This window comes from Triturus cristatus, chromosome 2_2, assembly GCF_964204655.1.
Source record: "Triturus cristatus chromosome 2_2, aTriCri1.1, whole genome shotgun sequence".
Taxonomy (NCBI): domain Eukaryota; kingdom Metazoa; phylum Chordata; class Amphibia; order Caudata; family Salamandridae; genus Triturus; species Triturus cristatus.
The window spans coordinates 482823425-482835481 of record NC_140582.1 but is presented as its reverse complement, the minus strand read 5'-3'; positions in this window follow the sequence as shown (position 1 = coordinate 482835481).

Here is a 12057-nt window from a genome sequence, read left to right as displayed (position 1 = left end):
ACGGTGTGCTTCACACTCCGTGCGCGCACCCCGCGATTTTTATAAAAAAAATTTAAATGTTCATTCCACGCATGGGGGTCCTTCTGTAACCCCCTGACAAAGGCTAGGGGGTCAGGAACTCTCTTCCCTGCCCCCTTTTCACGTTTTCCACCTTTTTTCCCCCTTTCCTTTTCAGTGCAAGAGACAAAATGGCGGTCGACACTTCCTGATTTCGAACGATTCGAATGTTGATTGACATCTAACAACCAATCAGAATTTCGCTCGCACACGGCACCGTGCGCGCACCGTGCGCGCGTATAGATATTTATATGTTTTTAAATGCTATTTTCTCAGGAAATACTGAACAGATTGACACCAGAACTGCAAAAGGCACTTCCCTGACCTGAGGACTACCTCTCTGCCAAATTTCATGTAATTCTGTTCAGCCTTTCGGGCTGTACCTTCGACTAAAGGACCTATGGAAAAATGCATGGGGAAACGCGTTTTGGGACCCCCCTTTTTTCTCGGCCCCCGCTTGACAAATCACCCCGAGACTTTTAGGGTAGGAGCTGAGCGGAGCGCCCCATTCGTTTTGAAAATTTTGCGAAGATTCGTCAACCGGTGGCAAAGTTATTCAAAATAGAATTCTGAGATTTCCTATGGAAACACGGTCCTAACTATAACTATCTACTGGCGACTGCCAGTAGATAATATATATATATATGTATATATATATATATATATACATATATATTCACTGAAATCTATGTTTTTTTCAGTGAATATATATATATATATATATATATATCCGAACGCTGAGATACGGAAGTCTGGAGCTTCTCACGTGGCGGTCCGGGATGGGCTCCGTTTCCCTTGTATTCCACACGCACACCTTCGTAGTTCCGAAAGAAATACCAGGACTCTCAGGATTTGTTAGAAAAGGATTTATTGGGCTGTGTCACGCCTCACCAACGCGTTTCGCTTAATAGCTTTTTCACGGTATGGCGGCAGTCTCGTTTTCCTGTTTACATACTACCTCGAAGGCTGACATAAAGGTAGGACTGAATCCATACAATGTTATTATGTTGTGAGTATGAGCGCCATCTTGGCATGTTGTTAACTGAAGCGAAATTAATGCGCAATATAAGAGATACAACAGCATAACAAGGGTCATGAATAAAATATTCAGACCTAGTTACAAAAACAAATCAATATCACAACATTTTGTGTTGGCACAGTAATATACTTATCATGGTGCATTCGGAAGAATTGAGTCCAATGTCAGTTACTGATTGTCAATAAAGCATTATTGACGTTTTGAATTTCATGCCCAAGTGGGCTTGGTTACACCGAATCGCAATGCCAGAAAAGGAACTCAGTCTTATGCGACTGGTTATGTTTTAAAATAAAGTTATCTCAAACTTTGCAACTGATCACATAATTAAGTTATATACACGATTGAACAACCTATTTCATGAGTGATACTCATGTTGAATATTATCACAATTGCGCTGAAAAACGATATCCTTCTTATAATGATCAACCCAATAATATCAACTCAAGGAACTTTAAACCACAATAAGTTTACGTTTCACTTGATCTTGGTGTTGACTTAAGGCAAAAAGTGTCATGTTATTTCGGTACTGTTACTAACCTACATCGTTCTGTCTCGCCCAAGTAGGCCAAAATGACATTGGGCTCATTATCTATGCAAACATTGTCAGTAATCAATTGCTGTTGAAATCTCTTAGACAATTCATCTTGTACTTTTAACATTGTCCTACATTACGGGAAATAGAGACATCCGCCTCAATAAAAATTCATTTTAACTGCAAAGGCTAATATCCCTTATCCTGAAATAGTTCTAAATATATCAAAAAACACAATACGAAAATATATGTGTTAATAGCAAGATAACATCTAAATAAGCAGAAAACAGATCAACACATGATTCTTACAACCGTTCCAATTATCATAAGTGTACAGCCATTTCTTCACTTGAATTGAGTCCCTCGGGCATCATAGTATCAAGATCGATTATGTATCTTGATTCCAGGCATCTTAGCAGGCGCTGTCTGTCACCTCCTCTGTCTTGCCGTGCAATTGCATCTATAACAACATAGGATAAAAGTTTTTCATTTTGCCCATGTACGTTAAAGAAATGACGGGCTACAGGGTACTGAGTATCATGTTTTTTAATAGCGCGTAGATGCTCTAGGACTCGTTTCTTGGCTGGATGTATTGAGCTACCTATATACAATTTACCACATGGGCAAATCAAACAGTACACACAATAATCGGTTTTGCAACTGAAATTTCCTCTAATTTCAAAATCTCTCTTGTTGCCTGATACTCTGAGTTTTTTGCAATCTACACTTTGGGCACACGCCTTACATCGTTTACAAGTAACAAAACCACTTGATCTTGATTGGAAACCAGTTTTTGTGGCACTGACTATATTATTGCACAATTCATCTTTCAAGGATTGACTTCTGCGAAAAGTTATCTGTGGTGTATCATTTAGATATTCACTTAAAGTCAAATCACTTTTTAAAATATGCCAATTTCTATCAAAAAGTTTCCTGATTTCAAAAGCATTTTTAGAAAAAGTGGTAATAAATCTGACTGAATCTTTGGATTCAGGTGACACAGGTTTTGAATGTAAGAGATTAGATCTAATTAATGAATCTGCCTTGGTGATCGCTTGTTTGATTATCTTATCAGTGTATCCGCGTTGTTTGAATCTTATGCTCATTACAATTTTCTCTTTGTCATATTCTTCAGTGGTACTACAATTGCGCTTAGCTCTGATTAGCTCCCCATAGGGGATACTTCGAATCAGGCTAGATGGATGAGCGCTCTGAGCATTGAGTAAAATGTTCCCGGCTGTTTGCTTTCTATGCAACTTTGTAACCAATGAGTTGTTAGAAACCAAAATCTCCACATCCAAAAATACAATCATAGAGTCACTAATTTGGGAGGTAAATTGTAAGTTCTTCTCATTGTTATTGAGAGAGTCAATGAAGGTTAAAACTGACTCCTCATCACCTTTCCAAATTAAAAATATGTCGTCTATGAACCTTGCCCATATAACGATCTTATCTTCCTGAGCTTCCCAATCTTGGGACACCTGCTCCTCCCACCAGCCCATGTACAGATTGGCATAGCTGGGGGCGAAGCAGGTGCCCATTGCGGTGCCTTGGATTTGTTTGTAAATGGTATTGTTAAATAGGAAGTAATTGTTTGTCAAACAATACCTCGTCATTTCCAGCAGCATTTCAGTGTGGGCTAGTAATGAAATCGGTCTGGCTCTTAAAAAATGTCTAATGGCCTGGATCCCCAGGTCATGTGGTATGCTTGTATAAAGACTGGTAACATCCAAGGTCACCAGTAAAAAGTCATCTTCCCATACCACCCCATCAATCAATGTTAGAAAATGTGTGGTGTCCTTGAGGTATGCCGGTAAAGCACTGACAAAGGGTCGTAAATAATGGTCAATGAACTTAGATGTTGCTTCAAGTTGAGAGCCCATAGACAACACTATGGGTCTCCCTGGAGGCTTCTTCGAATTTTTATGCAACTTGGGGAGCAAGTACAATACTGGAAGTTTAGGGTGTTTACAATAAAGACTACGAAATTCATCCCACTCAATTAAACCTGCATCATTCCAATTAACCAACATTTCATTGTATTTGGTATATGAAGCTGACACTTCCGAATGATTACTGACCATGTAACAGGTATTATCATCAAGTTGTCTTTGCCCTTCCTTCAAGTAATCAACTTTGCTCCACACCACCACATTGCCCCCTTTATCAGAATTCCTGATAATAATGGAATCGTCATTTCGTAATTCCTCAATAGCTTTATATTGTTTTGGGCTCAAATTACCTCTAGAGTTATTTCCCAACTTAAATCTCATTTTCTTGAGTTCCTTAGTAATAGTTCTATCGAACACCTCGATTGCATCACAATGTATAGATGGTATGAAGGTAGATTTGGGTTTAAATTTACTTGGTTCAGCACGGTCAACCACTGTGCTAAGCGCTTCCAAATTCCTTACTGGATCTTCATCATAAGGAATATTGGTATCTAACTGTGCCAGAGTGTGTAAGGTTTCAACATCCGAAATACACAGTGACCCAGGATCCCGTGGGTTAATGTTGGGCTTGGTGGTTGCTTGAGCATGAAACCATTTTTTTAATTTAAGTTTTCTCAGAAAACAAAAAACATCAATGCGAGTCTGAACATAATCCAGGCGTCTAGATGGGCAAAAAGATAGGCCTAAGGAGAGTAGATTGGTATCAAGAACTGATAACTTACGATCCGATAGGTTCACCACATTCATTTGGCACCCCTCCTGGCTCTTGTTGACACTGATGTTGTTTTGTTTAGTTCTCCTCTTTCTTCTCCTTGACCGGGCTTCCTGGTTCCTGCGGTTCCGCCGCGCCCTCTGGTTCTCCCTCGAGCGCCACGTCCTCGGCCCCGCCGAAAATCCTGCTCGCCTTGTGCTGCATTCATCTTGGCTCTTGTCATCATTTGGAATTGTTTTAGAAAGTTGTTCTTACCCAGGTCGCTGTCTTGCATACTGCGTGCTAGAGTTTCTCCTGAGATTTCAGAGACATTGCTATCCGATACATCACTCTCCTCAGTGAGTTCATCACTTGCTGGTTTTTGAGGAAGTTCATAGACGACATATTTTTAATTTGGAAAGGTGATGAGGAGTCAGTTTTAACCTTCATTGACTCTCTCAATAACAATGAGAAGAACTTACAATTTACCTCCCAAATTAGTGACTCTATGATTGTATTTTTGGATGTGGAGATTTTGGTTTCTAACAACTCATTGGTTACAAAGTTGCATAGAAAGCAAACAGCCGGGAACATTTTACTCAATGCTCAGAGCGCTCATCCATCTAGCCTGATTCGAAGTATCCCCTATGGGGAGCTAATCAGAGCTAAGCGCAATTGTAGTACCACTGAAGAATATGACAAAGAGAAAATTGTAATGAGCATAAGATTCAAACAACGCGGATACACTGATAAGATAATCAAACAAGCGATCACCAAGGCAGATTCATTAATTAGATCTAATCTCTTACATTCAAAACCCGTGTCACCTGAATCCAAAGATTCAGTCAGATTTATTACCACTTTTTCTAAAAATGCTTTTGAAATCAGGAAACTTTTTGATAGAAATTGGCATATTTTAAAAAGTGATTTGACTTTAAGTGAATATCTAAATGATACACCACAGATAACTTTTCGCAGAAGTCAATCCTTGAAAGATGAATTGTGAAATAATATAATCAGTGCCACAAAAACTGGTTTCCAATCAAGATCAAGTGGTTTTGTTACTTGTAAACGATGTAAGGCGTGTGCCCAAAGTGTAGATTGCAAAAAACTCAGAGTATCAGGCAACAAGAGAGATTTTGAAATTAGAGGAAATTTCAGTTGCAAAACCGATTATTGTGTGTACTGTTTGATTTGCCCATGTGGTAAATTGTATATAGGTAGCTCAATACATCCAGCCAAGAAACGAGTCCTAGAGCATCTACGCGCTATTAAAAAACATGATACTCAGTACCCTGTAGCCCGTCATTTCTTTAACGTACATGGGCAAAATGAAAAACTTTTATCCTATGTTGTTATAGATGCAATTGCACGGCAAGACAGAGGAGGTGACAGACAGCGCCTGCTAAGATGCCTGGAATCAAGATACATAATCGATCTTGATACTATGATGCCCGAGGGACTCAATTCAAGTGAAGAAATGGCTGTACACTTATGATAATTGGAACGGTTGTAAGAATCATGTGTTGATCTGTTTTCTGCTTATTTAGATGTTATCTTGCTATTAACACATATATTTTCGTATTGTGTTTTTTGATATATTTAGAACTATTTCAGGATAAGGGATATTAGCCTTTGCAGTTAAAATGAATTTTTATTGAGGCGGATGTCTCTATTTCCCGTAATGTAGGACAATGTTAAAAGTACAAGATGAATTGTCTAAGAGATTTCAACAGCAATTGATTACTGACAATGTTTGCATAGATAATGAGCCCAATGTCATTTTGGCCCACTTGGGCGAGACAGAACGATGTAGGTTAGTAACAGTACCGAAATAACATGACACTTTTTGCCTTAAGTCAACACCAAGATCAAGTGAAACGTAAACTTATTGTGGTTTAAAGTTCCTTGAGTTGATATTATTGGGTTGATCATTATAAGAAGGATATCGTTTTTCAGCGCAATTGTGATAATATTCAACATGAGTATCACTCATGAAATAGGTTGTTCAATCGTGTATATAACTTAATTATGTGATCAGTTGCAAAGTTTGAGATAACTTTATTTTAAAACATAACCAGTCGCATCAGACTGAGTTCCTTTTCTGGCATTGCGATTCGGTGTAACCAAGCCCACTTGGGCATGAAATTCAAAACGTCAATAATGCTTTATTGACAATCAGTAACTGACATTGGACTCAATTCTTCCGAATGCACCATGATAAGTATATTACTGTGCCAACACAAAATGTTGTGATATTGATTTGTTTTTGTAACTAGGTCTGAATATTTTATTCATGACCCTTGTTATGCTGTTGTATCTCTTATATTGCGCATTAATTTCGCTTCAGTTAACAACATGCCAAGATGGCGCTCATACTCACAACATAATAACATTGTATGGATTCAGTCCTACCTTTATGTCAGCCTTCGAGGTAGTATGTAAACAGGAAAACGAGACTGCCGCCATACCATGAAAAAGCTATTAAGCGAAACGCGTTGGTGAGGCGTGACACAGCCCAATAAATCCTTTTCTAACGAATCCTGAGAGTCCTGGTATTTCTTTCGGAACTACGAGGGTGTGCGTGTGGAATATATATATATATATATATATATATATATATATATATTCACTGAAAAAACCATAGGTTTCACACATGTTATACTTAGCTGGACATTTCACTCGTAAAAAACCATTGAAATTCCCCCATTATAGTTAGTGCAGGCAACTATAACTCACGCGACCGTAATCCTCTGCTGATGCTAATACTGTATTTAGACACTTATTTGCCCATGTCTTCTTCCATTAAATTTTAGCTATACATATATTACAAATATTTTTTTTTCATAAAGACACATATGTCATCAGCAGAGGATTGCGGTTGCGTGAGTTATAGTTGCCTGCACTAACTATAACGGGGGAATTTCAATGGTTTTTTACGAGTGAAATGTCCAGCTAAGTATAACATGTGTGAAACCTATGGTTTTTTCAGTGAATTTGCAAGGTTTTTTAAATGCTAATTCCTAACTATAACGTGTGTGAAACCTATGGTTTTTTCAGTGAATTTGTACGGTTTTTTAAATGCTAAGTTACTTTACGCCGTTCGTGGCGTGCGCGCCCACTTAACGCAGTTCGTTCCGTGCACGCACGGTGCGCTTCGCAGTTAGTGCCGTAGACTAACTACTACACCCAGAATGCATCATAACAGTGACATCATATATATGTATATAAGTTAAAAATCAAAGTAGGACCAATGTAATAATCTACCATGACCAGGAACTACGGTTCGAAACGCGTAGGAAGGATTACGACTTGAAAACAAACAACTTTGTTGCCAAGAGGAGTGCCGCGCTATCATTATTTTGAGAATAATATATATATATATATATATATATATATTTTTTTTTTTCACTGAAAAAAACATAGGTTTCAGGTCTGATAAAGTTAGGAATTAGAATTTAAAAAACCTTAGATATTCACTGAAAAAGCAATAGGTTTTAGGGGTGTTATAGTTAGCTGGACATTTCACTCGAACAAAACCATTGAAATTCCTCGGATATAGTTAGTTGTACTAACTACATCTCGCGCGCCCGCAATCCACTGCTGATGATGTCACATATTACATCATTGATGACATGGTCAGTGACATCACTGATGACATCTCAAATGACATCACTGATGACATCACTGATGACATCATCCAGTGAATGTGGTTTGGTTCATTATTTAAATATGTATTATATACATATAGCAATTTGCATTGAAGAATGAGTGCATATATAAATATAAATATCTGGATGGAGGATTTAGTAGCAGTGTGATTGACTGTTTACTTGACTAATTTATAGTGTCTCACTAAATATATTGGATAGTGACTAAACTGTGTGAATATCTGTATCACTTTGTCAGTTGTTGTGTAAACTGCTGCACCAGTTGGTTACTAGCTACGTGAAAGTCTATATTATTTATTGATTAGTTAACTGAGTATTTGTATGGGAGAGTGAATGTGTGTGTGGTTCAGTGGTGGGTGTGTGACTGCCCAAAGATATGTGAATAGTTGATTCAGTAGGTATCTGAAGTTAAAACTACATGTTATAACAGTTGTTTGGGTGAGTGAATATCTTTATGGGTGTGGCGATGAGCAAATATATGTCTCAATGGTACATGTCCAACAAACTAGAAAAATAAAAGCCAGTGTATGTGTCAGTTGTTGTATATAAATAAGTATACATAAGAATCAGTGATTGTATGAGTGACTGTATGGATAACTGTATTCTTGTAATAGTGTTTCTATAACACACTAAGTATGAGTTATTATCTATATGAATCGATGAAGTGGTGTTTTTATGAGTGTATAGCTAAGTAAAAGTAAGTATGATCCATTGTTTGCATAAGTGAGTAGGATGACTTCATAAGTGATAAGGATGTGTGCTGGTGTGTAATGTCGATATTGGTGTATAAGTATATTTGATAGTGTTCTATTGATCATTGACAGCATGTATGAGTGAATCTGTAGGTAAGTGATTAGATGTGTGTATAGATCTAGGAATTACTGAGTGGGTGTTTAGAAACTTTTATTGGTGTGTCAATGGTTTTAAATTTGGCACTCTGTATTTTACAGTGAGTGATGAATGGTTATACTAGTGTATGATGAGGTGTATCTGATTGTCACGTGGATGATGTAAGCAGTGATGACATCAGTGATGTCATTTGAGATGCCATCAGTGATGTTATCAGTGATGTCACTAACCATGTCATGAATGATGTAATATGTGACATCATCAGCAGTGGATTGCGGGCGCGCGAGATGTAGTTAGTACAACTAACTATATCGGAGGAATTTCAATGGTTTTGTTCGAGTGAAATGTCCAGCTAACTATAACACCCCTAAAACCTATTGTTTTTTCAGTGAATTTCTAAGGTTTTTTAAATACTAATTCCTAACAATATCAGGCCTGAAACCTATGGTTTTTTCAGTGAATTTCAAAGGTTTTTTAAATGCTAATTCCTAACTATATCAGGCCTGAAACCTATGTTTTTTTCAGTGAATTTCAAAGGTTTTTAAAATGCTAATTCCTAACTATATCAGGCCTGAAACCTATGGTTCTTTCATTGAATTTCAAAGGTTTTGTAAATGACAATTTTTAATGTATTAATTGTTGTACTGATTTACTACATTTTTTAAACGTTTTATTTTTAGATATTTTATTTTTTTAATTACATTATAATTACATAATACATTACAATACAAAATATACTTTCTCAGAAAGAATTACTTTAGTTTAAATACTTTGCAAATATACAATAGACTTTTAAGTACAGTAGTTACAGTTGTTGCAATGGGCAACATAATTTCAAACACAATGCAACATTGAGCTCAATGTGAATTTCTAGTCAAATGCAATTAGTTACTTTATGGATTACTTTTCTAACCACAGGACTGGATCCTAGATTCAGTCCTTGGACATCTCCTGTAAACAGTTGAGTAAAAGCGTTTTGGTTACAGTAGTGATCTTTAAGGAATATTATTGTATTTTAAAAGTTGACACTTGGAAATTTTTTCACATAGAATAACCAATGTTATCCTACGGCAGAAAATTCACTTAGCAGGTAAGTAGTGTTATCGTTACTTTTTCTTACTCAGTGGTCGATCCTGGATCCAGCACTGGTGAATCTCCTGTAAACAGTTGAAAGAAAATGTTTAAGTCATACAGACGATTTTTTAGGAATATTTTCAGTTTGTGAAAATAGACACTTAAAAACTTTTCTGCTGAAAACCACACAATGGATTCCTATGGAAGGAAATACAAGTTACTGGTAAGTACTCTTAGAATTACTTTCCAGGGTCAGTGCTGGGCTAAAAGATGCAGCTCTGGGTTCTCTCCTGATAACAGGTGAGTAAATCAGAATTCGTAGTTCGGCTGATTTTAGAGGAATATTTGTACGTTTCAAAAATGCACACTTAGAAACATTTCTGGTGAAAACCACACAATGGATTCCTATGGAAGGAAATACAAGTTACTGGTAAGTACGCTTAGAATTACTTTCCAGGGTCAGTGCTGGGCTAAAAGATGCAGCCCTGGGTTCTCTCCTGAGAACAGGTGAGTAAGTCAGAATTCGTAGTTCGGCTGATTTTAGAGGAATACTTGTACGTTTCAAAAGTGGACACAAACTTTTCTGCTGAAAACCACACAATGGATTCCTATGGAAGGAAATACAAGTTACTGGTAAGTATGCTTAGAATTACTTTCCAGGGTCAGTGCTGGGCTAAAAGATGCAGCTCTGGGTTCTCTCCTGATAACGGGTGAGTAAATCGGAATTCGTAGTTTGGCTGATTTTAGAGGAATATTTGTACGTTTCAAAAATGCACACTTAGAAACATTTCTGGTGAAAACCACACAATGGATTCCTATGGAAGGAAATACAAGTTACTGGTAAGTACGCTTAGAATTACTTTCCAGGGTCAATGCTGGGCTAAAAGATGCAGCCCTAGGTTCTCTCCTGAGAACAGGTGAGTAAGTCAGAATTCATAGTTCGGCTGATTTTAGAGGAATACTTGTACGTTTCAAAAGTGGACACAAACTTTTCTGCTGAAAACCACACAATGGATTCCTATGGAAGGAAATACAAGTTACTGGTAAGTATGCTTAGAATTACTGTCCAGGGTCAGTGCTGGGCTAAAAGATGCAGCACTGGGTTCTCTCCTGATAACAGGTGAGTAAATCAGCTCCGTGGTGCTTACTGGCGGTACCTGGTGGGCTAGTTGGCCCCTAGGGGACCTCTGGATTGAAGAGGAATGAATTCCCCAACTTGAAACGAGCCACAGGGCGTGTTTGCACACATATCACCTCAAGCCCCGCCCCCTACCTTCACCACTGTGCAAATGCGCCCCGTGGCGTGTTTTAAGTTGGGGGATTAAGTCCCCTTGAATCCTGAGGACCCCTGGCGGCCAACTAGCCCACCTGGTACCTCCAGTAAGCGCCACGGAGCTGCATTGCAGAAGGGGCGTGGCCTCATTACACCTCTCTGCAACGCAGTCCCCTGGTGCATACTGGAGGTTCCTAGTGGGCTAGTTGGCCCCCAGGGATCCCCAGTATTCAAGGGGAATTAGCTCCCCCTCTGCAAACATGCCAGGGGGTGCGTTTGCAGAGTGGTGCAAGGAGGGGGCGTGGCCTCTGGCCCGATCCTGTCTTTTTAATTTTTTAATTTTTTTAGAAGGGGGGGATGTGTAGCCCCCCTTCTTTTTCTAACTTATTGGCCCTGGGGACCCCATCCCCCAGGGCCTGCCCGCAATTTATTTATTTTTTTTTAAATCAGGAAGGGGGCTATGTGGCCCCCCTCCCGTGGCCAATTCCTGCTCCGGGGACCCCATCCCCGGGGCATGGCTAATTTTTCTATTTTGGAGGGGGGCTCCGTAGCCCGCCTCCTCAGGCCACTTCAAGGCCCCGGGTACCCCAACCCCCGGGGCCGGCCATTTTTTTTAATGTTAATTGAGGAGGGGGGCTGCGTGGCCCCCCTCCCGGGCCACTGGTAGCCCCGGGGACCCCTTCCCCTGGGGCTGGCCCTCACCGTTGGGGACCGTGAGGTGTCCCCAATCCCCCCACGGTCCTGCCAGCTCCCCGCCTCCTGCGGGAGCTGGCATAGCTTTTCCACATGGGGAGCAGCTAACATGCTGCTCCCCATATGGAAAAGCAATCTTCTTTGCTTCATTGAAGCGAGATCAGGTTTCCACTTATTAATCCCATGAGGGCCATGGGGCTCCATATCCAATGGAGTTTCATTGTGG